The 23,744-nt window shown below is 33.3% G+C and overlaps 1 protein-coding gene across 1 annotated transcript in view; it reads left to right on the forward strand.

Moving 5' to 3' along the window:
- The first annotated feature begins 1,220 nt into the window (after window positions 1-1,220).
- LOC122517850 (POU domain, class 3, transcription factor 3-A) overlaps window positions 1,221-23,744 on the forward strand; it is a 119,753-nt gene continuing 97,229 nt past the window's right edge. Inside the window, exon 1 of the mRNA XM_043636447.1 lies at window positions 1,221-1,323. The gene's annotated coding sequence lies outside the window, so the exon portion shown is untranslated. The remainder of the gene's footprint in view (window positions 1,324-23,744) is intronic.

The following is a 23,744-nucleotide window of genomic DNA, read 5'->3' on the forward strand; positions in this document are numbered from 1 at the left end:
CACTGTGCAGACCAATAATAGCCAAGACGAAAGGAAGGACTTTTCACGAGTGAAAATTTCTCTCTCTCTCTCTCTCTCTCGCACTCTCTTTTTCCCCTTTTCATTTTTTCTTTCCCTTTTTTCTGTCACACTCTGGTCCCTTTCCCTTGCCATAGTTGGACGAGATCGTTTCGGGTGACCCTCCTCGGCGCATAGAAAACGCAAGGAACGTTACGTACGACCCTTTCCTCTTCTTCTACCTCTCCCTTTACTCTAGTATTGTATATATGTACCTAGAAAAAAGTATGAAGAGAGAGAGAGAGAGAGAGAGAGAGAGAAAGAAATAGGGAGAATTTGTATACGTGTGTACATTTGCACACCGTGTATATATATATGTATATATGTATGTGTCCTCTGTGACTGACTGACTGACTGTGTGATCGGTGAGGAAGGAGTGGGGGTAAAGGGAGAGATTCGAATCAACGCTTCTCCGCCGTCGCGGTGCCGAGTAGTGGGGGAAAACTGGCAACGTGACGCTCGCGTCGGTGGTGGGGATAAACCGGCCGGAGTCGGTGCCAGCGACCCTCACTCGGAGCAACAGTGTGCTGCGCGCCGTCGTACTGTTAGCGTCGATCATTTCTCCAAATAAAATAAAATTATATACTCGATTGTATCATTCGTAACGCGCGTGTATCGTTCGCGAACGGAAAGTATACGAATATAGTGGTGTGTGTTGGTTTATAATACGTAACGTAACACCGAGAAGAAATAAAATAAAATGAATATATGCAAGATTAATTATCTACTTAGGATTTAATATTTAATTTCTTTTTCGTTTTTTTTTTTCTTTTGGTTTTCTCGTTGCAACATTTTGTTAATATATATATATATATTTCTTTTCTTTCTTTTTATTATTATTATTATTATTTTATTTCTTCGTGAGAAAATAAGTGCATGGATGTGTGAGAAGATATTATCGTCGAATGAGAAAAGGAGTTTGGTTTTCTTTGGATTTTTTGGTTGTTTTCCTCTTCGAAGTGATACGTGAAAACTTGTGATAAATATGTTTTGAGAAAACGTTTAAACAAAAAAGTTATTCGTATTTGGAAGAAATTGTTTAAAACGTAGTGAGGTTATTATAGTGATTCTCTCGACGAAGCTTTACACGTTTTTGCCGAAGGATCTTCGAAGAATGTAAGACGAGTCTTATTTAGATTCGTCTCTACTTGTGTTACTTTAGAAAAAGTATTCAACGAGCATATCGAGTTCGGTAAAGTTACAAAAAGTAGAAGAAAATGTGCTGTTAGCGAATTGTGACAAGCCGTCGGCTCCGACATTTTATTGGTATGTTTTTTAACAACAATTTGTCATCGTAATATCTTTATAAACAAACGAGAAAAAAACACAGTTAATTTCGTTCTTAATTATTTCTATGTTTCGTTGTACCAACGACGATTAAATAATACACGCGTACACGTGACTACTCGTACGTACGTTTACACGTTTTATAGTTTATATTTGTTATAACGGGTGTTAACGTAGTAATAGTAGTAGTAGTAGTAATTGCAGCAGGGAAATGGTCTATCGTGTAGTCGAAACTAAAAGCTCATTTTACCGGAAATTTAACTTTTCGAAGTGTTTGAATCAGTGGAACGATGGGTGGTGGGTGGGTGGGTGGTTAGGTGAGATATGTACCGTGTGTTCAAAGCGCGTGAGAAATACACTTGCACGCGCTTTCAAATTCTCCCACGTGACCTCTTTACTTTTCTTTCTCTTTATCTTTCTCTTTGCTACCCTTATTCACTCTTCTTTTCTCTTTATTTCCCTATATAAGTATTTTTCTTTTTTTTTTCTTTTTTAATATACCGCTTACCGTTCTTTACCCTTTAAACGAAAAAAAGATTAAAGAAAAAGGGATATAAAAAGAAGAAGAAGAAGAAAAAGAAAATTGTTCGCAATGGGAACGACTTTTGTGCCTTCTTTTTCTTTTTTTTCTCTTTTCTTTTTTTAAAAACATGAAACGTTAGTTTCTTTCCTCTTTTCGCTTTTGCGTTTTCATTTTTATTTATTATTATTATTATTATTATTATTTTGTTACTTTGCGAAAAAAGAGAACGTTCGATGATTCTTTGCTATTTTTATATTCTCGTTTTAAAAACTCGTCGTTTAAAGTACAAGCATATTACTGGGAGAACGTATATGTTAAAAATTGGTCAAACCTTTTTTTTTTTTTAATTTTAATTTTACTTTATGATCGCGAGATACGCTAAAGAATTTTTTTTTCTTTTTTTTCAATTTTTACGATTGAACATTTCGCGTATATTATATCGATAGAAATTGGATATAAAAGATAGAAAATGGGTATAAGTTTCGCGTGTGGAAAAATGGGATAGCTTTTTGACCTTTGCCCTTTGAAATTTGAACGAGTAAAATTGAGAAAGGAAAAGAAGAAGAAGAAGAAGAAGAAGAAGAAGAATCGTGGTATTCGTGGTGTGGCAGGAAGGTAGAAAAGAAGAACCCTTTTTCTAAGGGTCGTCTTTCCAAAATCTCGTATCTGAATTTTATCTCCCTGAGAAAGAGGATCATCTTTTCTTTCTTTCTTTCTTTCTTTCTTTCTCCTTCCTCAAATTTTAAATAACAAATTGATTGATTAATTTAAGAATAAACGCTTAAAACAAATGTTTTAATTTTCTTTTCTTTTTTACATAATATTTAAAAAGAAAAGTATTTTATAATTCAGTATAAAAGTATTCGAAATTATTTACATTTGAATTCTTTACTTTCGTTTATATAACGCGAAGAAATATAATTTTTATATTCGACGATTATTCATTAATGTTCACACGCATGATTATATTTTATTGAATATCAATCTGTCCATTGATACTCTTGTGAATGGAATATTTGCATTGGAAGAAAAAATGTAACGAGATTGTGCATTTTAAGAGTTCACTTTGATGTATGTTAATTTACGACTTCAGACGGAAAACATTTCGCGTTCGATTAATACGATATCGAATATTTATTAACGAATAGGAATTTTGCGATATGCATATGCGGTAAATTTTCTCGTATATCATTAAATATTCGTATTACATGACCAACACACAATGCACGTGCGAAATCAAATTTAAAATACTATAATATTACTATATATATAATATATTATATATTATTTATTTATTTATTTATTTATTTTTATAATATATATATTTTTATATTTATTAAATTAATTAAATAATATAATATTAAATTATATTTAATTTTTAATAATTAATTAATTTTTTTATTAATTTTGTTATCAATTTTTTTCTTTTGTTTCAACAACAAACTACTACTATATATAATATACTATATATTTATTTATTTATTTATTTTTTTATTTTTGTAAGTTCAATTTAATTAAATTATATTTATTAAATTAATTAAATAATATAATATTAAATTATATTTATTTATTTTTATAAATTACTATATATTATATATATAATATTACTCGCGTTAATTTTGTTATCAATTTTTGTTCTTTTGTTTCAACAACAAAATCAAATCGAATCAAATGAAATCAAATGAAAATAGCTTCGTTTAATTTTCTTAGATATTATAGAAAGACAAAATCGATTAGATATATATATATATATATATACTTTTTAAGTAAAGTTTCATGTACTTTCTTAAAGAGCAACGTAGTATTACGTACAAAGCAACTTATTCTTCTTGAAATATAGGACGACGACTTTATATTATTAAAAGGTAAAAAGAGAGAAGAGGAAGCATCATTCTTAAACTTTCAAATGGACTTTGAAATATTCTTTGAGAGAAAGGCTCGACTAACTAGCGACAAGAACAAAAAAATAAAATAGAAAAAAAAAGAAGAAATAGGGATGATCGGTCACTTTGGTTCTTCCTCCCACTATAAAATTCGCATTTCTTTCGTTACATTTAAAAAAAGATTCTCATTCTCCCTCTCTTTTCTTTTTTTTAATTTTAATTTTTAATATCCAATATCGTTGTTTATAAAAATATATCAGATTTTCATTTGAATTTCATTCTTAGTTTCGTATTTTATCTCGTAGACATTTAAATTAATTATTCTGGTCAAGCCAATTCTATTTTTCTTCAATCAATTTTGTTATTTCTTAATATCTATAAAATTAAGAAAGAATAAGGATTAAATCGAGTAATAGAAAATCCTTTGTATAATTTTATTGCATTTTCAATAGTATTTAAAAAAAGTATATTCGATGTATGTAACATTTTTGATCAAAATAACTCCATAAAACTAGATCCAAAAAAAGAAAAGAAAAGATACAAAGATATCCAACTTTTGTTGTGAGTGTGCGTGTGGGGGGGGTGTGGATGGTGTGTAGTAGCAGGGGGGGTCGATCGAATTCGCGCGACTTCGGAGAACGATTTTTTTGTTTCTTTTTTGTATTCTTGCGGGTAAACGTAATGCGATATTTCGACGTTACGGATCCAATTCCGGATACTGAAAGGGGGTTGCTATGAAAAAAAAAAGAAAGAAATAAAGAAAGAAATGGAGAATGAAAACAGGGAAGGAGGAAGAGATAGAAAGAGAAAGAGAAAGAGATTGCAGCCAACGAAAGGTGGAAAAAGAAAAAGAAACAAAAAGAAACAAAAAGAAACAAAAAGAGAACTTCGTAGATGGCAAAGCAAATAAATTGAAGTTCCTCGCGGAGATTAAGAGAGGGTAGAACACAATCCTCCAAGCGGAAGTTCGCGTAACGCGATACGAAAAAAAACAGCTTCGAAATCATCACCTATTTCTCTCTCTCTCTTTCTCTCGTACAGAACTCTTTCTCATTCTCAGGTTTAATTTCTCAACGAAAGCGAGAATAAACAACCCCCTCGTCCCCACCCCCTATCGCGGAGATCAAATTTTTAGCGATTCTCGTTGAATTCATAGAAAAGTAATGTCAGGATGATTCCGTTATCGTTTTTTACATTATTCGTTCATCTGATCTTTTAGTCGTTGTATTTTTTTTATTTATCGTTTAATTAATCTTCGTATCGATACTTATATATCGTATTGTAACGCAAGAAAAAAAAAAAAAACAATTTGATAAAATATTTAAGTCGGTTTAGAAAGTTTCTTTTTTAGCTTTTTTTTATTCGATTTATATATCATGATTTTGATATATAAATTTAATATTATTAATTTAAAACATTTAAATTAATACACGTTTACTTTTCGATATCATTACACGCGAATTTTAAATGCATAGGATATCAATTTCATTTGAGATGTAATTAGATAGATAGAATATAAAGAATACGTATTATATTTGTTTCTAATTCTTTTCTCTATTTAACTATTCGTACTCTTTCTCTTGTTCTTTCTTTTTCTATTTCTTTTAACATCGCATGACGTATATCAAAAGAAATGTAAACAAAGTGTTCCACGACTAAAGGTAAAACGTTCGAACACTGGAACATTACCGGCGTATATTAGAAACGTAGTTAGACATTCGTACGAGGGAGGAAAAAAAAAGGTAAATAACAAACGTAAGATAGTTTCGAACGTTGAAAGATAAACGTATGAAGAAAATGTGCGATATACGATTGTAATAGGTGATGATACATTAACTAGATGAATCATAATGTTAACGTTATACCAAAAATTCACATAAGAAAAAAAAACCATAAGATATCGTTGTTTTCAAAATTGCACATTTAGCGTACATAAAATCTGTTCTATTAACGTAACTGTAATAATAAATTGAAACAAGGAGAAAAAGGGGTACGCGACATATATTTCTGTTTCTCGTTTTCCAAGCTTTCCTTCCTTTTATCGGTGTTCGTTTACTAGACGACGTTAGAAATGTAGAGGAAAAGTTTCGCCGTATTTTGTCATTACATCGTCTCGGTTTATATCTATCTCTCTCTCTCTCTGTAAGTTTTGAGTGTCGCTTACAACGAAAAAGAAAGAAAGAAAGAAAGAAAAGGTTGAAACTACCACTACTACTACTACTACTATTCGTTCTCTTCTTTCAACCATAGTGATAAGAGAAAAGTAAAAGCCACGGAAAATGCGTGCAACTTGGAAGACACGGACTACGAAAACGAAAACTACGACGACGATGAAATTCGAATTAATCTCGCGACCATCTCTCGTGGAAATCATCCCCCCCGAGTCTTTTCCTTCGGTTTCTCTCTGTACAAGCAAGCGCCACTACTCTGTCACTGACAGTTATTAGAAAGTTATGGCATGTTGGTGAACGAGAGAGAAACTGGCAGACAGACAGACAGACAGACAGAATAAGAGAAATAGAAGAATAGAATGTGCTCGAAATTCAAGACACCGAACTGCGAGATTGAGAAAGGGAAAACATCTCTCCTGGTGTTTCTATCTTTCTTTATCTTTCTCTTTTTGTGTTTCTCGTACGCTACACAACTTTATTTCGGTCTTTTAGCAACGGCGGGGGGTGTTAACTCTTACATACACGACGACGACGTAGGAGATCTCATTCCTTCTATCATATTCCTTTTCTTTTCGTCGTAGATACGCGTTGTCTCTCCTTACCGATGCATAATCTCAAAAGTTTCAAATTATTTTCGACACACCAGGGATTTTCTTCAAACAACAAAATAAAATAATACACACGTGAAATTCTTATTCAGAGTATATACAAATAAAATAATACACACGTGAAATTCTTATTTAGAGTATATATATACTCGTAATGCAATGTTTTATTTTTCTATGGGGTAAAAATGTAACAATTCATCGATATTATTTTTCATTGATATAAAAGTTTTTTTTTTACGTAGAAAATTTAAAATAACATAATATATTTATTGTTATTACATTATTTGCAGGGTTTTTTTCTTTTCAATAAAAAGAAATAGTTTTTTGTGCATAAGAGTTTATATTTATTCAGAGTTACTACTAATATATATATATACTCGTAATGCAATGTTTTTTTTTCTATGGGGTAAAAATGTAACAATTCATCGATATTATTTTTCATTGATATGAAAGTTTTTTTTACGTAGAAAATTTAAAGTAACATAATATATTTATTGTTATTACATTATTCGCAGGGTTTTTTTCTTTTCAATAAAAAGAAATAGTTTTTTAGTGCATAAGAGTTTTCGTGAAAATATTACGAACAGTTAACTTGTTATCTTCGATTTAAAATAAAATATTACGAGGGATAGATATAAGATAATGGATAACAACTCGTCGAGCTAGAATAAGTTTTTGCGGAAAATAATTTGATAAATCTTTCGGTGGGAATGGGGGGAGGGAAATAAATGAGCACAACTTTCGAATATTTTGTTTGATATTCTTTTATAAAGTTTCTAATTTGTATGTACATATATAATAGAGCCAGGGGTTGTTGAAACGGTGTTCCGCAAAATAACTGTTTCAAACTGTCATATTTCGATTTCTGACTTGAAACAGTTATGAGCACCTTAATAATAAAAAAAAAAAAATAAAAAATAGGATCAAACTGTTATGGTTCTGGCTCATATAGATTTAAATTTTGGTTCTTTAAAAACGATGTTATATATCCGTGTTCCATTTTGTTTCTATAACTATTATTTTTCGGATACTGGAATCGGTTACGCGATTCGATTTGGTTTGATTCAGTTCGGTTCGATACAGAGAGAACATCCATAACTATTATATAACATTTTCTTTCAGTTCTCACGAGTGTTTTTAAAAAAACAACAAACCGCGATATCATAATTGTTTGAATAGTTATACACGAAGTGTTAAACTTAATAAAAAATAATGTACAGATTTAATATCACTAATTTCCACGTCATAATTTCGTCTATATTTATTTCTTTGCTTAAATTAAAAATAAAAAAAAATAATAATAAAATAATAATAATAATAATTTTACGAGAAAATAAATTGGTAAGAAAGAAAAATGAAATTCGTAAAATAATTAGCGTTTCAAATGAAATTCTAACGGGTGTGCGTTATCACCATTGTACGAAAGTGATCGGCCGAATAGTATGCGAAATAGATGGGGAGGGGTGGATAGAAAAGGGTGAGTGAGCGGGGGTGGCTTGTTTGAAGGGTACGTTTAGAAGAGCGACAACGTGCCAAGAGCCTTTAGGTTTCTGCCAACAACGCTGGAATTAGATATTGTTCTGAATGCGATCGTGCACTGTAGGAAAGCAAGAAGCCTATCGTAAACCTCGACGATAATGATACGAGAACAACGTTATATAGTAGTATAGTAGTATAGTAGTAGTGTAGTGTAGTGCAGTAGTACGATGCCGACATGATAGCTGATATATTTCCTTCTTCCTGCCACGATACTTTTCTATTACCACCGACATAGGGAATCAGAGGAAAGAGAATATTACCATGAAGGATGGAACACACTGATTACCGTTATACCAAATTGCTTTCTACGAAATGAAAAGATTGTCTGGAGATAACCGAGACAAATTACATTATATACCTGGATTTTTCTATCGATTCTTTTTTACCTTCCTTTTTTCCTTTTTTTTTCTTCCAGGATAATGATTGAAAACTATCTACCAAATTATTTCTATATATATATTTTTATCTTACAATTAGATTCGTTTATTTGTACTTACTTGAATTGAATACTTTAGTTGGAGAGTATAATGCAATGTATAGATATTTAGAATCATTGTTTCTTTTTGTTTTTTAATGATATCGTAACTGGAGACACATTTTTCGTAATATTGATAATTATTTGATATTTATTTTGTTCCATTTTGTTATACTTGTCTCTTTATAAAGTTGATTTCGAGACACCCCGCGAATACGTAATTTTATTATTTAAATTCGTACTTCCAGTCGGATTTTCAACAAAAGGAAGGAAGGAAGGAAGGAAGGAAGGTAAAAATATGGAAGAATTTTATCGCGTTAAATGTTACCACCGAAATTCGCAAGTAGAAAGTTTCGGATTTGAAATGTTTGGATTAACGTATCAAACGAGAAAACTAACGTCGATGATTTCACTTTACGAGATGAGCGGAAAATCAAAAATTTCATGTTTTCCATAGGAGAAAATCTACATTTTCTCGGTCTGACTAGTTTAGAATTAGTTTTGAAAAAGGGTGGTTTCCGAGCGAGCAAAAATCGGTGGGATCGGTGAACCAAAAAGCTTTCTCTGCACGGATAACAAAATTCATTCTCCGCGTTCATTGCATTTATCATTTTCTCTTTTATTCTTTATTTCGAAAAATCTTGATACATTCTTGTAACATTATATTATAAAACGACACGTATACTTAAAATGTTTTCTTCGTAGAAAGAAAGAAAAAGAATCCCTGTATATCTTCGTCAAAAATAGAAAAATAATTAGTTTTACGCGTGTTCATATGTGGAATTAATTTTTCTAGATAAGAAAGAAAAAAGAACCAAACAAAATAATACCAAGAGAGAGAGAGAGAGAGAGAGGAAGCCTAGAAAAGTTTTTTCGTCGATAGTTTTTTCGCGATATTAACGTTCCCGTTAGGATTTTCTCTCGCGAAGAGAGAAAAGTTTTTTCCCTTTGACTCGCTTTGAAACGGTCGATCGATGCACTCGGCACTGCACGGCACCGCCTCTTTCTCCTCTAGAAAATTCTCTCTTGCGAAAAAGAGAGAGAATAGAGAAAGATTTATATGGGTATATCGAAGAAGAAGAAGAAGAAGGAGAAGAAGAAGCAGCAGCAGCAGTAGTAACAGCAGCAGCAGCTTTCTACTACAAAATTTACCGAGCGTTTCTAAGTTAAAGAGAGACAAAGAGAGAGAAAGAAAGAGAGAGAGGGGAGAGGGTTTTAACCCTGGAAAAGCGTTGATTTATTTAATTAAAAATCGATACGACTTTTTTCTCCCCCCTCCAGCTCTCCCCATCCACTCCTTCCAACCCCCTTTCTTATTTTTATGTTTCATTTTGTTGTTTTGTTTCTTTTACAATTACATGAAAGATATTTAGTATATTAGATAGAATGAGATAGAGATAGATAGATAGATAGACAAGCGTTAAACAAGTTTTTCAACTATCCTCGAGTTTGTTCCGAGTTATCGATTAATAGTTTCGGCAAACGTCGCTTTAAATTTGAAACTTCCTTCACCATGGGGCGTAGCTTAACACGCTGAGTCATTTTATTTAACCGAACAGCTCTCTACGTGTTAAACGATAACCAACTATGACAAAGTTTAGCCCTGTCTGTCCTCCTCCTCGTATCCTTCCTTCCTTCCTTCCTTCCTTCCTTCCTTCCTTCCTTCATTTCTCGTCGTTGTCATCGGCCTCTTAATGTAGCAGCAGCTACTCATAAAAGTGTCTAGTTCGACTAATTTTGTGTTTTTCTCTCTTTGAACTGAATCCTAAATTCAATCTTACGAAATAGAATTAAATTTGTGTCACGTGGATTCTTTACAAATAGTTTAGTTTTTTGAAATTTTTCAGATGTGCAAATCATTTATTTAAAATTGTCGCCTATTTCTATCTATCTATGTCTATTTTTGATTTCTTTTACGGGGTCGAATTTAACACCAAATCTACCGACATTTCGTGCATACCTATTTTTACCTATGTATATCTTAATATAGCCAATTTTATATATGATGAATATTATATATTTTTTATATAGAATAATGTGACATTTCAATACGTTTTCAACCGCATTTATTTATTTATTTTCTAGATTTATTTTTAGACAAATTACAAAATCTTCTCACCTTTTCGTTCGTTCGATTTATCTCGTTAACCGTTCAACGAGTTTAATATTTATTTTCGATTAAACATTGTTATATTATATTTGATTGGATATTTTATATTACTTAAATAATATTGATGGAATATAATATTTTGTTTTTAATTCACTTTATTAGGCAAATATTTGAAGGATGGTTCTTAAAAAAAAAAAAAAAAAAGTACGCAACTTCCGGAATGCGCTAGCAGATGGAGCCACGTGATACAATCGAAATTCACCAATGAAGATTGATCGAATCGATTAATTTATCCCAATGAATCCCTTTCGAATATCTCCTCCTCCCCTTTCCCCACCATTTCATTCCCTTTTCACGTCGTTTGGAATTTTATATAAATATGATGTATTTTTCGCTAACGAATGGCAAAAGATTCGATTACTTTTAGTTATTTATTGTCACATCCAAGTTTATAACAGGAAAACGGATAGCGTGCAGTTGATTCCACTGTAATCTCAGTTCTTTTTTTTGTTTTTTTGTTTTTTGGGTCATCGATACGAATTAAATAACAATTATTGCCATTTACTGACCGATCATTTTATTTTCTTTTTCTTTTTTTTACTTTCAATTTTTAAATACAATCGTTCATTGTATTTTTAGATAGATATATATAGGAAATTCGTGTTGAATATCGATGCAATGAATTATTATTCCTGTTTGTCAGGGAGTATAAAACGACTATCAACTTCGTTATTGACATTCTATCAAGAAAATATGCATATATGTGTGCGTATATCATTTCCTTTTTAAATATTCTAATATCAAAGTTTATTCTCGAACTTTATAAACCCGGTATTATAATACACTTGTGCGATTTACTCGAATTAGCAATCGATTAAACGTAAAATAATATCGACAATATAAAAATAATAATGATAATAAATCGTATCGTTAAAAAGGTAAACGTTAATAATTAGACAAATTTTTAAGGTGGCGGGAGGAAGGTGGGGGTGGCTTCTCAGGAGACATTATTTCTTTGTCAGTTTTCGGAAGAAGCATTTAAAGTTAAGACGAGGGTGGAACCAACGAGGAACACTAATCGCGATGGACTTAACAAACGATAAAGCAAGACCTGCACTATCCTAGAGTTTCCCTTCTTCCTTTTCTAGGCCCATTCTCTCTCTCTCTCTCTTATATTCTCTTCGAACATCCATCCTTTCGTCGTAAACTCGGTTTAAGTGGATTCCCTACTGGCGTGCTGTGGCTCGAAGGCAACCACCACCACCACCACCACTACCACCACCATCAAAACCTTGGACCTACAACAAAGACGGTGGTGGTGTACTTGCTTTCTGAAAATCCTCTCATTCTATCTCTCTCTCTCTCTCTCTCTCTTTCTTTCTTCTACTTCTCTTCCCCTTCTTCTTCTTCTCCTTCTACCACCACCCCTTTTCCATTGCGAAGGGTTGGTGTCTCAGCTTAATAAAGCAGCCGGTGAGAAACGCGAAACACGTGTGTGCAAAACTTCACCTTACGGGACTAACTCAGAAGACTCCCCCTGTTCAACCCACCCCCGCCAACCCTTTAGGTCTCTTCTTCTTCCTAGTCGTCGTTGTCGTAGTTGTCGTCGTCGGTGGCAGCTTCCTTACGGGAGTTCAAGGGTCTCCCAGTACTCCTGGAAGAAACTTATGACGACGATAGACGAAAAGGGGAAGGAAGTAGGAGGGGTGGGAGGAGTAGAAGAAGAACCTGGGAGAATGCTGACATTGTCCTTCTCGTCGTTGAAGCGTCACCTAAACCACTCTTCATTATTATCCTCTCTCTCTCTCTCTCTCTCTTTCTTTCTATCCTTTACTGTCTATCTCTATCTTTCACCTTTCTTCTGTTTTTTTCTTTTGTGGTTTTGTTTTTAAATTTTAAAAGTATTTTCTCGTTCGGCGACAAATTTTAATGCCCAGTCATTAAATTTATTTCTAAGTTGCATATATGATCGATGATTTATTAATGTATTATGTATTATGTTTGTAAAAATATTTTATTTTGTGTTTTATATAAAATTAATGTAACTTCGTTCTCTCTAAAAAAAAACACATTTCTTTTTTCGTATACCAAGCCGAAATATTCGGGTGTTCTATTTATTCGCGAGATTTTATCATGTTTACAGACTTTGGAATATTATTTACTATGGGGTATTTTGTTTATGGAAAAATAGTTATGACTCGTGGAAAAAAAATAAATATCTGTTTCATAGTAGTAGTAGTAGTAGTACCTACGTATTTTTATTTTCTTTTATATACTTATATATTTGTAAGTCAAAGCAAAAGTGATATTTCCGTTTGAAACGGGAGATATCTCATTGGTAATCGGTGTTGAGATGGAAAAATATGAGTTAGAGTGGAAATAGATGGATATACTTGAACATATTTCTCACGGTTTTATATTTGTCCCTTATTTTCTTTTTATCAGGGAACAAGGTCCACGTATGTATAAATATATAGATACACTTGAAAATATTCTTTCTTACTTTATTTATATTTTTATCTTTTCTTCCTTTTTACTTTAAATTGAGGAAATATACGCGATAGAAGAAGAAGAAGATGAAGAGGGAGGGGAGGGGTGGGGTGGGGGGAGGGTGTTTGTATTTTTTGTCGAAGGAATCCCAACGTTCGGATACTTCTAGTTTTTTTTTTTTCTTTTTCTTCTTCTTCTCACTGCTATTCTTTTACTCGTTGTCCCTTAAAATACGAAGACTCCCTTTCTCGTTCATCTCACAGTTCACGAGCTAGTACAACGACGAAATGCGAAGACTATGTTATAAAAAAAAGTCAAAGAAAGAGAAAGCTTTTCATGGTTATATATCTACTCGTTGGCACGCGTATGGGATTTAGAAAGAACTTTTCAAGTGTGTTACTGGCTTTAAAGTTACAAGGGCTCGTAACATCGTCACTGTTATCTCTCTCTCTCTCTCTTTCTTTATTTATTTCTTTTTATAAATTTCATTAAATTTCATTCGAACGATTTTACAATCCATCTCTTAATAAAATGTATGTATTAGCCAAATATCGAATATAATATCAATTTCAACTAATTTTTCTACCCATAAATATTTATATAATATTAAATAATGTATTAAATTATTCCAATAACGAATCTAACACGCGTTATTAAATTATAATCATCATATAATACAATATATATGAATGAAATAAAAATAAAAATGATTATCAATATATATATATATATAACATGTAGATTCTTTTTAATAGGAATATATTAATCATTAATCAAAAATATGTCATTTGCATGAAACATTTCGTAGCCGATATATTGAATAATAATAATAATAATAATAATAATACTTAATTAAATGTTATACAAGTAAATTTATATTTCTAATTTAAAATTTAATTTAACCAATTATAACGTCGTGAATTTGAACTTTCGTCTACATATATAAATACATATATACACACATATATACACACACATTTACTTTATCTCTTTATATATTATATATAATATAACTCGAGAGGTATAGAATTAATCCATCATGGAGAGACACGACTAATTACGGTCTAACGCGAGAACGAAGTACTACTTCCCGTTCCTCCCTTCATCCCCCTCCCCCCATCATCCCCCCATCATCCCCCCATCATCTCTTCCCTTTTCATCGGTGCGTGAAAACGTGCTCAAAGACGAAGAAGAAGGGACGAACGACGACGGACCTTTGGGAGAAAAGTTCGATCTATTCGCAAAGGACTAAAAAGAAAAAAGGGAAAGGAAAGGGAAAGGGAAGGAAGGAAAAGGTATCTAAGAAGAAGCAAAGTGTCGAAATTCAACGAGAAGATCGCGATGCCAAAGTCTTCCTTTCATAATCTCAATCCCATGGATGGGGGAAAGGGCAGGGGGGAGGAGGGGAGGGTGCGAACTTTGTTTCCGCGTTTGGTCATATTGAGAAAATGACGAAGAAAGTAAGAAAGGGGAGGAGAAACGAAGTAACAGACGGAAAAGGGATGGGGATGAGACTTTCCCTTAGACTTTCCCTTAGACTTTACTTTCTTCTCGCCCTTCCATACCCTAAATCTATTCCAATGTCCTTCCTCTCCCTTTTTTCGATTTTTCTTTTTCTTTATTCAACCTATCCTCTCTTCCCTCCCCTTTTTCTTCTTCTTCTTCTCTTCCTTCTCTGTCTAATCATTTTTTTCTTATTATTATTATTATTATTGTTGTTGTTGTTGTTTTATTTTTCTTATTTCTTTCTTTCGTTGTTATTTTTCCGTTTCCTTTTTTGTTATTTTTTTATTCTCATCCTCATTTTCATTTTCATCTTCATTCTCGGTGCTCATTTTCTTCGTTACTTTTTTCTTTTTTTTTTGAAGAAGGAGGCAGGGGGAGCAACGCCCTTTCCAAAGGGAGAATTTACGATATCATTACCGGTTGAGCTATCATTTTCAAGGTTGCGCGTGCAAGTGCCGTGACCGGTAAGATAATCGAAACACGTGTGTTCGTCTTATTATTATTACGAAGCAACGATCTCTTGGTTATTACATATATTAGACGAGTATTACGTTGTTTCTCTATGGTGGTTTCTACTTATGTGTGTGTGTGTGTGATACACGAACAGTATCATTTTTCTCTTTCTCGTTGGAATATACGAGAAAGAAAAAAAAAGGAAGTGAAATGAAAATAAAAATCAATTATCGAATTAGTTTAACACTAACATTTTGTTTCATTACAGTTTAATGATGATTTTTATTTTTCATTTGACAAAAAGTATTGTCGATTGTGATATTATTAATTTGTTGTACGACGACACGATCATTTCTTTTTATCTATATATAAATTTAAGTACTAATTGTTTACGTAATTTATTATCGTTAATTAAAAATCGTCTAAGATATAATGAGATAGTATCGATATAACGTTATGCAAGAAAACACAATTCAATTTAATTATAATTACATTTAAATTAACGTATACTTTAACGTTAGATATATTGTCAATGAAAAACAAATTGAATAATTTATATTATATTTAATAATTTAATTCAACAATAATGAAATAATTTATATTCAACTATGCCAATAAGAAAAGTTTACGAAATGTTCATTTTTAATTGTAACACGTAGGTATCGATAATTATTAAAAAAAAATTGAACAAACGAATTTTGTTTTTCAATAGATGGGAAGAAAACATTTGATATCACGATACAAATTATTTTTTAATAATAAATACATTTTTGTTTCATATATAGTTTGATTGATTCACGATCAGTAGTCTGTTCGGTCATTTAATTAATTTATTATTAACAAGTTATTCTTTTTTTATGATTTTTTTTTTGTATTCTTTTGCGAATAGCAAGAAAGAGAGAGAGAAGAAGAAGAAGGATTGATGGTAGTATATCGTTAGACGGAAAAATTATAGCGCGTAGGTGCAACGCGTATTTTCCGATGGCACGTAAATTTACGGACCGTTAACTTCAACGAATTTATATTCCTTCTTTTCGCGACCACGCGGACTTTATTATTCGTTTCGCGCCTACGCTCTCTTTTATTCTCTCACACACACACACATATATTTTCTCTCTCTTTCTCTCGTATACTCTCTCGTTCTCGTTAAACGTCGACCTTACCCTAAACTTTGAAATTATGACCGACCAATGGGAGTATATATAAGCTACGATACTCTGGCTACCAAAAATAAGGAAAGAAAAAAAGAGTATAGAATTTGTATGGGGAAAGAAAAAAACAAACAAACAAACATATATAAAATATACTACGACCCGTAAAAGTCTCGAATTTTGTTCGGTTCTCGTATTAAAAAATGTCACGATTTCGATATTTTTACGATCTCTCGATATTTCCAATGTAATTTCTTTCGCGTATGGTATAGAAACAAATTTTCTAACGATACCAAAAGTGAATGGTTTTATAAGAAGGTAGGGGTGAAAAATGGGGGTAAGAAAAAGATTCGTAAGAAAATTATTGTAATTATTTCATTTTGTTAAATAATGATATTCAATAGTAAGTAATTACAATTATTTAAATCTATTATCGTAATAAAACTAACCCCACCCCACTCCCATACACACCCCCGCACTTACACTTTACTTTAAATTTACTATGTATAATAATGTACGTCGGGTTTATTCGAATCGGAGACAAAAAAGTATAGAAGATAATATAGAAAATATAAATGATGAGAGATTGCAACGTAGTTTGAAAAGAGAATCGCGTGCAATGGTTTTGGGGAGTGAGTGAGGGGGTGGATGGTGGGTAAAGCTATGGCAAAAGCTTTGGGAATGTTGGAAAATGTTGTTATGGGAGTGAGATCATCACCCCCTAGGGGAATATAGACGAACGTATAGGTTATTTCTGCGATCGCGAAAACTTTTAATAGCTTTCTGATAGCTTATTGCTACGGCTTATAAATAATTTGATATATCTTGTTGTTGTATGTGTATGGTCGTGGTCTTACGATCCCTTTTTCCAACCCAACCATTCTTATTTTTTTCTCTTTTTTTTTCTCTTTTCTTTATACTTTTTCTTTTGCTATCGTCTTCGGAAATCAAAAAAAATAAACCCACCACCACCCTCCCACGACTTAATCATTCTCTGGAAAATAAGTTTCTTTTTGTTTTATTTTTCTGCTTTTTATTCTCTCCTTCCATTTTTGTTCTCTTACGAACCAACGAAAGTTGTTAATCTAAATGTTTGTTTTTTCCTCTCGATCACGGACACATCATCGTCGCGTTATTTATATTTAACAAAATCCACACACACACCCAACGTTATTTATTTATTTTCTCGTTCGAAAATTCTTGATAATTATGACGATCGAAAAGGGGATGGGGTAAAAAGTAAAGATAATGAAATAATTTTCACGAAATATAAGTAAAAAATATATTTTTGTTTCTCTATCTCCAACCCCCCACCCACAGTGTACACAATTCCCCCCTTCCTCTCTGTTATAACCTTTAGCCGTAGTGAAAAATATTCAATTACGCGTCGGTGCATTAATAAACGAACGTACGTACGTATGCACCGGGGTTTTCGCGGTGGGTTCGGTTGTAAGATTAATGATACACGCGTGGCACAAATCCATAACGGTCTAGCAGTGACGGTACTCGAGGGTGAAAGTATTAAATTCACCGGGTAGGTTTAATTAAATCGAGTCAGTCGCGTCTGCCACTGGAGGAAGATCGTCGAATGCGCGAGCTTTTCCACGAAAGGAAGGAAAGGAAACTGACGAAACGAAACGAACGAAGAAAGATAATAATATAGGATAGAATGAAAGTGGAAATGAGACAGATTGAAAGTTTGCTATACCAAGGTAAAGTGAGAAAGAAAAAAAGAAAGAAAGAAAGAAGGGTAAGTTGAGTAGGAATACGGCGTGGGGGGTACGAGGGGGGGGTGTACAGGTTATTATCAGAAGGTTTGAGAAAAAGTCACAGGTATATATATACCTGTATATACCTTTTTAATATTGCATATACTGCAACGACGAATAATCGAAGACGGCAGACAGAGAGTGTAACCCTTTTCAATGTTACTTCGTTATATAACCCTTCTTTTCACTCTACACGCTTCTCTGCACCCTATATCTAACTATAGTGGGAGGGAGAGAGAGAGAGAGAAGCGTGCACGTGTAAATAATGTGCAACCGTGCACTCTCTAGACGTTGCGGTAATCATACAATCATGTAATAATATCGTGTTGTTGCCCGTGCATATGCACACGTTATTATATCATACCCACAATCTCATAATTCGCGTTTATACCTTTGGATGTTAGATGTAAAATTATTAATATTATTATTATTATTATTATTTATTATTATTAGAGTAGTATGCGTTTCATTTTTTTCTTTTTTCTTTTATATTATTCACTGTTAAAAAATTGTGATTAATTTTGCTGCTGCGCTTTTCGCGTTCGTTCGTTCGTTTGTTTTGTTTTGTTTTGTTTTGTTTTGTTTCATTTTTGCTTTCGGTAAAAATCGTGATATTTTGTTAAAACCGTTAACGCACGTTATTAAATGCAACGGTTGGAAAATAACGATACACGTTGGATATATGAGCAAGTATACGAAACTGTTGGTGGTGGTGATGGTGGTGGTGGTGGTGGTGGTGGTTTGTAGCAGGAAAAGAGTACGTAGGAAAAATTACGTAACCACATATTCTCTCAGTAATACTTTTTCCTTTTTTTTTTCTCTCTCTCTCTCTCTCTCTCTCCTTTCTTTTCTTCTTTTTCGTCGAGAAAATAACGAGGAAGTACTTATATTACGTAGGGAATGAAAATCATGGAAAACAATGTGAAAATAAAACAAAAAAAAAGAAGGATTTTTAATTCAATGATACGATACGATACGATAAAAGAGATCTCGTTATCGGATCATACCACCCCCACCTCCTTCCTACACTATTTATACCATAAAAAACCGCCTAATCACATCTTTCACTTTTAAACCATCATCCATCTTATTTAACGCGTTGATTAATTATGGCGTACATTTAATTATTGTCCGATACACGTCGGGTTAACGCGTATCGTAACCTCGAGTCGTTGTTTTTGTTCCGCTTAACGGTGGTTTTTTTTTTTTCTTTCTTCTTCTTCTTTTGTTTTTTATTACGTTATTTCTAAACAATATTTCGGTGATCCGGGCTGGCGAACAAAAAAAAAATTTTGAAAGCACCGTAACGATATTATATTGAAATTTAGATTCGAGAGAATCGATCGATATTTTCTTTTTTTTCCTCCCCCTCCCCCTCCCCCCCTCCCCACTCCGTGCTATATATATATATATATATATATATGTATGCGCGTATTTTTTTCTTTTTTTCCATTTCACATTCGCGTTTAAAAACGAAATTCCAAAATAGAATTTTTGTTGAGATTTTTAGCAAACAACAATAAAAACATATATAATCCATGAGAAATACCGAACCTTGATATCCTTCCCCCGATTTGTGATTCGTAAGGATTAATGGGGTTGGCGGTGGGGGGAAGGGGTAGTTTGTATCAATCAATCGTTAACCAAACGGCTTGGAGTGGGGTGGGGGTGGAGGGGAGTGCTGATCAAACAACAAAAATTGGTATCATCAAAATGTAAATGAACGTTGTCGATTGATTACGCCCTTTTATTCCGAAAGTTCTTATCGCTTTGGCGCAGTGTTTTACAAACTTTGTTGCTTGAAAAAAAATCCCCTAGCACGACGCTTCCTTTGTTTTTTTTTTTTCTTCTTTTTATAAAGAATATTCAATTTTCCAGGAAGGCAAAGTCGCGTCCCGAGAAAGAGAGAGGGGTGAAAGGAGAGGGTTGGTGATTTTCTTCCCTTTTTTTTCCCCCATTCCGATGCAACGGATGACGTCTTAAAACCCAGTAATCGTCTGTCCCGCGTATGAAAAACCTGGGAAGATGGTGAACGAGAGGGGTGGAGAAGGAGGGGGTGGATTAACATAGAAACGAGCTATCCGAGCTCTTCGGATCTTCTGTCACGAAAGAATTGTCTACGTTTATTTTATCCCCTATATATATATTTGTTTTTTTTTTATTTTATTTTATTTATTATACTTAGGAATATAAGTACATCGAAAATTTGCTATCTGAACGTTTGATCTATCGAAATAATAATAATAATTGTACGTGGTTTGATGTATCATACTACATCGAACAAATCTCTTTCGTTCCATTCGTGAAATGTTTTCATAGTATTCTGCGTTAGTTAGAAACGCACCCTTCGTTATCCCGTAAAACCATAATCGTATAAATTCGAATCGAAATTATAAAAGGTCAACGCGATTTTCTCTGCGTAACGGGTAGGAAGAAAAACTTCGAAAATGAGAGGAAACTTTGCAGCTGTCTATGGGACAAATACGAGAGAAAGTGAGAGAGAGTGAGAGAGAGTGAGTTAAATTTTTCGATACGCTTTCGAGTATAACGAATTGAGCGGGAATTTTTGAAAAAGGAAAAGAAACCACGAAAGTCGTTTTCGGTTTTCCACGAATGACGTTAAACGAAGAATGAATCAACGAAAGAAAAGAAAAGGTAAAGAAAAATAAATGGAGAATAAGATAGAAAGTTATAAAAGATTGTATTCGATCGTAGAAAATCTTCTTGCAGCTTCGAACGATGGTTGGTGGGAAGGAAACGGGAGGGGGTCTTTGTCACATTGGTTTGTGGTTTCGGGAAAGAGGACCATCCGTGTCGGTGGTTTTGAACGAGAGGGTGACGAATCGATTCGAGGGTCTTAACACGTCCCTTTTTTTCATTGTTCCTCGTTCTAAGCGAAGGAGAATTTTTTACGGTTGACCAGAAAGTAGAAGAAAAAAAACTTTGGTAAATCGTTCGTTGAATGCGTATACCTTTACCACCACAACAATAACAACCGACACCGTAACACCACCATTACTACTTTATCGTCCGAAACAAATTGACATAGATACTCGCACCGAGGGAATATTTTGCTTCTTTTTTTTTCTCTTCTTTCTTTTTTTTCTTTTTTGATCTACAAAGTTTGGTACGAGAGAAAAATCAAACGGATCGTTTCCCTTCTCTCATTTGATTTTTTTCAATCGTTCTTTCAGACAGCGTAGTCAAAATGAACGGGATAGTTCGCGAATGGGAAGAGAACAAATCGAACAACACGCACACAGACAGACAGACAGACACATACACACACACACACAATTAAGAGAAAGGAAAATGATATTTTCGTAACGAGTATGCCGAAGGAAGAACGGGGTAACGTTGTCGGAACGTGCAACGAGCAGGGTTGTGTGCAATTACCGAGAACGATATTTGTTTTATTAAGTCGACAAATGTACGGTTTCGAACGTAATGGACTTCTCCTAGAGAGAAAGAGAGAGAGAGAGAAAGAAAGAGAGAGAGAGAGGTAGGTAACCACCCGCGGTTCATCGATTTTGAAAAATATCGAGGTCGCGTTGTGGTCGCTTCGAGCGATCTCAATCCCTACAATGTGTGTGTGTATGCATGTGTATATTCGTAGTACAACATACTTACATGCATAAATAAATTGTATAGTTTGTAATAGCAAATATGTATGCAACGTGTAGTATATATATATATATTTATACATTCATATGTAACGAAGGTATACCAACGAAAGAAAAGAAAATAGTTTTGCTTTATGATAAAGTTTGGTTATATTATACTAGTTTCGTGTATAAACAAAATAATGGATAACAAATACTAGTTTATTTTCTATATATGATTTCAACGCACGCATGCATACACATACAGATATATATATATAAATATAGTTATTAAAAATAGTATTTTTCTATAAAAGTTACGTGTAATATCTTGTAACAAAAATCAAGACTTATTATTATTCCATTGGGTTACTGCTGCTGGAAGCGAACATTTTTATCACTAGGAAACTTTTTATCCCATAACGATATATCTCGATCTTTTTCCTCTTCGGGAAACGTCAAAAAGAAAATAAACATTTTTCCTCGATCGTACGGGGGTGGATACTACTACCCGTAGGATTGAGTTTACGTTATAGATGAATTTCTTTTTCTCTGTGTGGTAATAGTAGTAGTTGTAGTAAATGCGTTTTTAAACTCGTTGTTTTGAAAATAGCCGAATAATTTTTCTCGCAAGTTTTTCGATCCGGTTACAATTGCAGTTGCAGTTGCAGCAACATCAGCTTGTCTCCTGTCTGTCGATTTTACGATTTGTCCTTTTACTTTTTCTTTCTTTCTTTTTTTTTTTCTTTTCCCTTCAGATTTTGGTCTATTTATTTTTCTATGGTTTCTCTATATCCTTTTATTTTTTCTTCTTTTTTTTTTCTATCTGTTTTCTATCTCTAACGTTCGAGATGCTTTTCTGCAGGCATCGGAATACCAAAGTGCATGGCCCCTCGCGTACGTGCGTGATCGTATCAGTGCCGATTGCATTACCGTACTGCACCAGCACCACCACCAGCAGCAGCAGCAGCAGTCTGTTTGCAAACTGCAGTAATAACCTCGACGTTCCCCGTATTAGCTGCATTATACAGTATGCACCGTGGATGCGTTCATCGACGTATATATCCGTATATCTTTTTCCTTTATATCCTCTCCCACCTCTCACCACCACCACCACCACCACCACCACCCTCATAAACCCCCCTTGACACTCCACACTCACTCACCTCTTTTACCTATTCTCTCTAGCATCGTTGAATCTTTTCATTGGCAGAAATAGTAGAACAACTATAAATGCATGGATCATTGAATGATAAATCCTATCTTTCATTCGAATGTTTTTTCTTTTTTTGATTTTATTTTTTACATTACTTTCCAAGAAACATCTTTTTAAACTAAATAATTCGTATCGTAGTGACGCAGTCTATAAATAAAAGATAGAAACCAAAGTTGCGAAGAAGTATCGTTTAAAAAAATAAAAAAGATAAGAATTAAACGTTAAAATAATGTTTCAAAAGAAGAAGAAAAATAATTAGCAAGCTCAGTTGCAATTGCAAAATTTCTAATGTTCGAAGGAATTATTATTAAATTACAATTATTGTATAATATAAAATTATTTTGGAAAGTTTATAAGACGTTATTATTTATATATAAGTATATTATTAAAAAAAAGAACAAGACAAGAGAGAGAGATTTGATGATAATAGTTAAATAGCATATAAATAGTAGAAAAGAAGAGGTTTAGTAGTATGAGAAGTTAACGGTTCGTTGCGTGTCACTGCAATGGAAACGCTGGCGTTGCTCGTAACTCGAAAAAAAGAAGAATAAGAGGGATGAGACGGGGGTGAGTGTGGGGAGGTGAGGTCAGGGGGGAGAGGGGAGGAGAATAGAGGGTGGATAGTGTGGTACGTACGCGCGTACACCTCGTGCAAATCCCAGCCGTTATAATTTCGTTGTCTTTTGAATTTATCTCCCGCAGGCTTTCTCTCTCAACCTGAACGTTTTTATTTTTATTTTTTTTTATTTCTTTTTTCTTTTTTCTTTTTTCAAGTGGCGTGGCAGGCAGGCAGGCAGGCAGGTAGGCAACGTTTGACGAGCACGCTCACCCTGAGCGAGGAAATAGAAAATGAAAGAAAGGAAAAGAAAATGAAACGAAAAGAGAGAAAGAAGATCAACAAAAT

This window comes from Polistes fuscatus, unplaced genomic scaffold (genome assembly GCF_010416935.1).
Source record: "Polistes fuscatus isolate 324 unplaced genomic scaffold, CU_Pfus_HIC Scaffold21, whole genome shotgun sequence".
In the NCBI taxonomy this organism is placed as follows: Eukaryota; Metazoa; Arthropoda; class Insecta; order Hymenoptera; family Vespidae; genus Polistes; species Polistes fuscatus.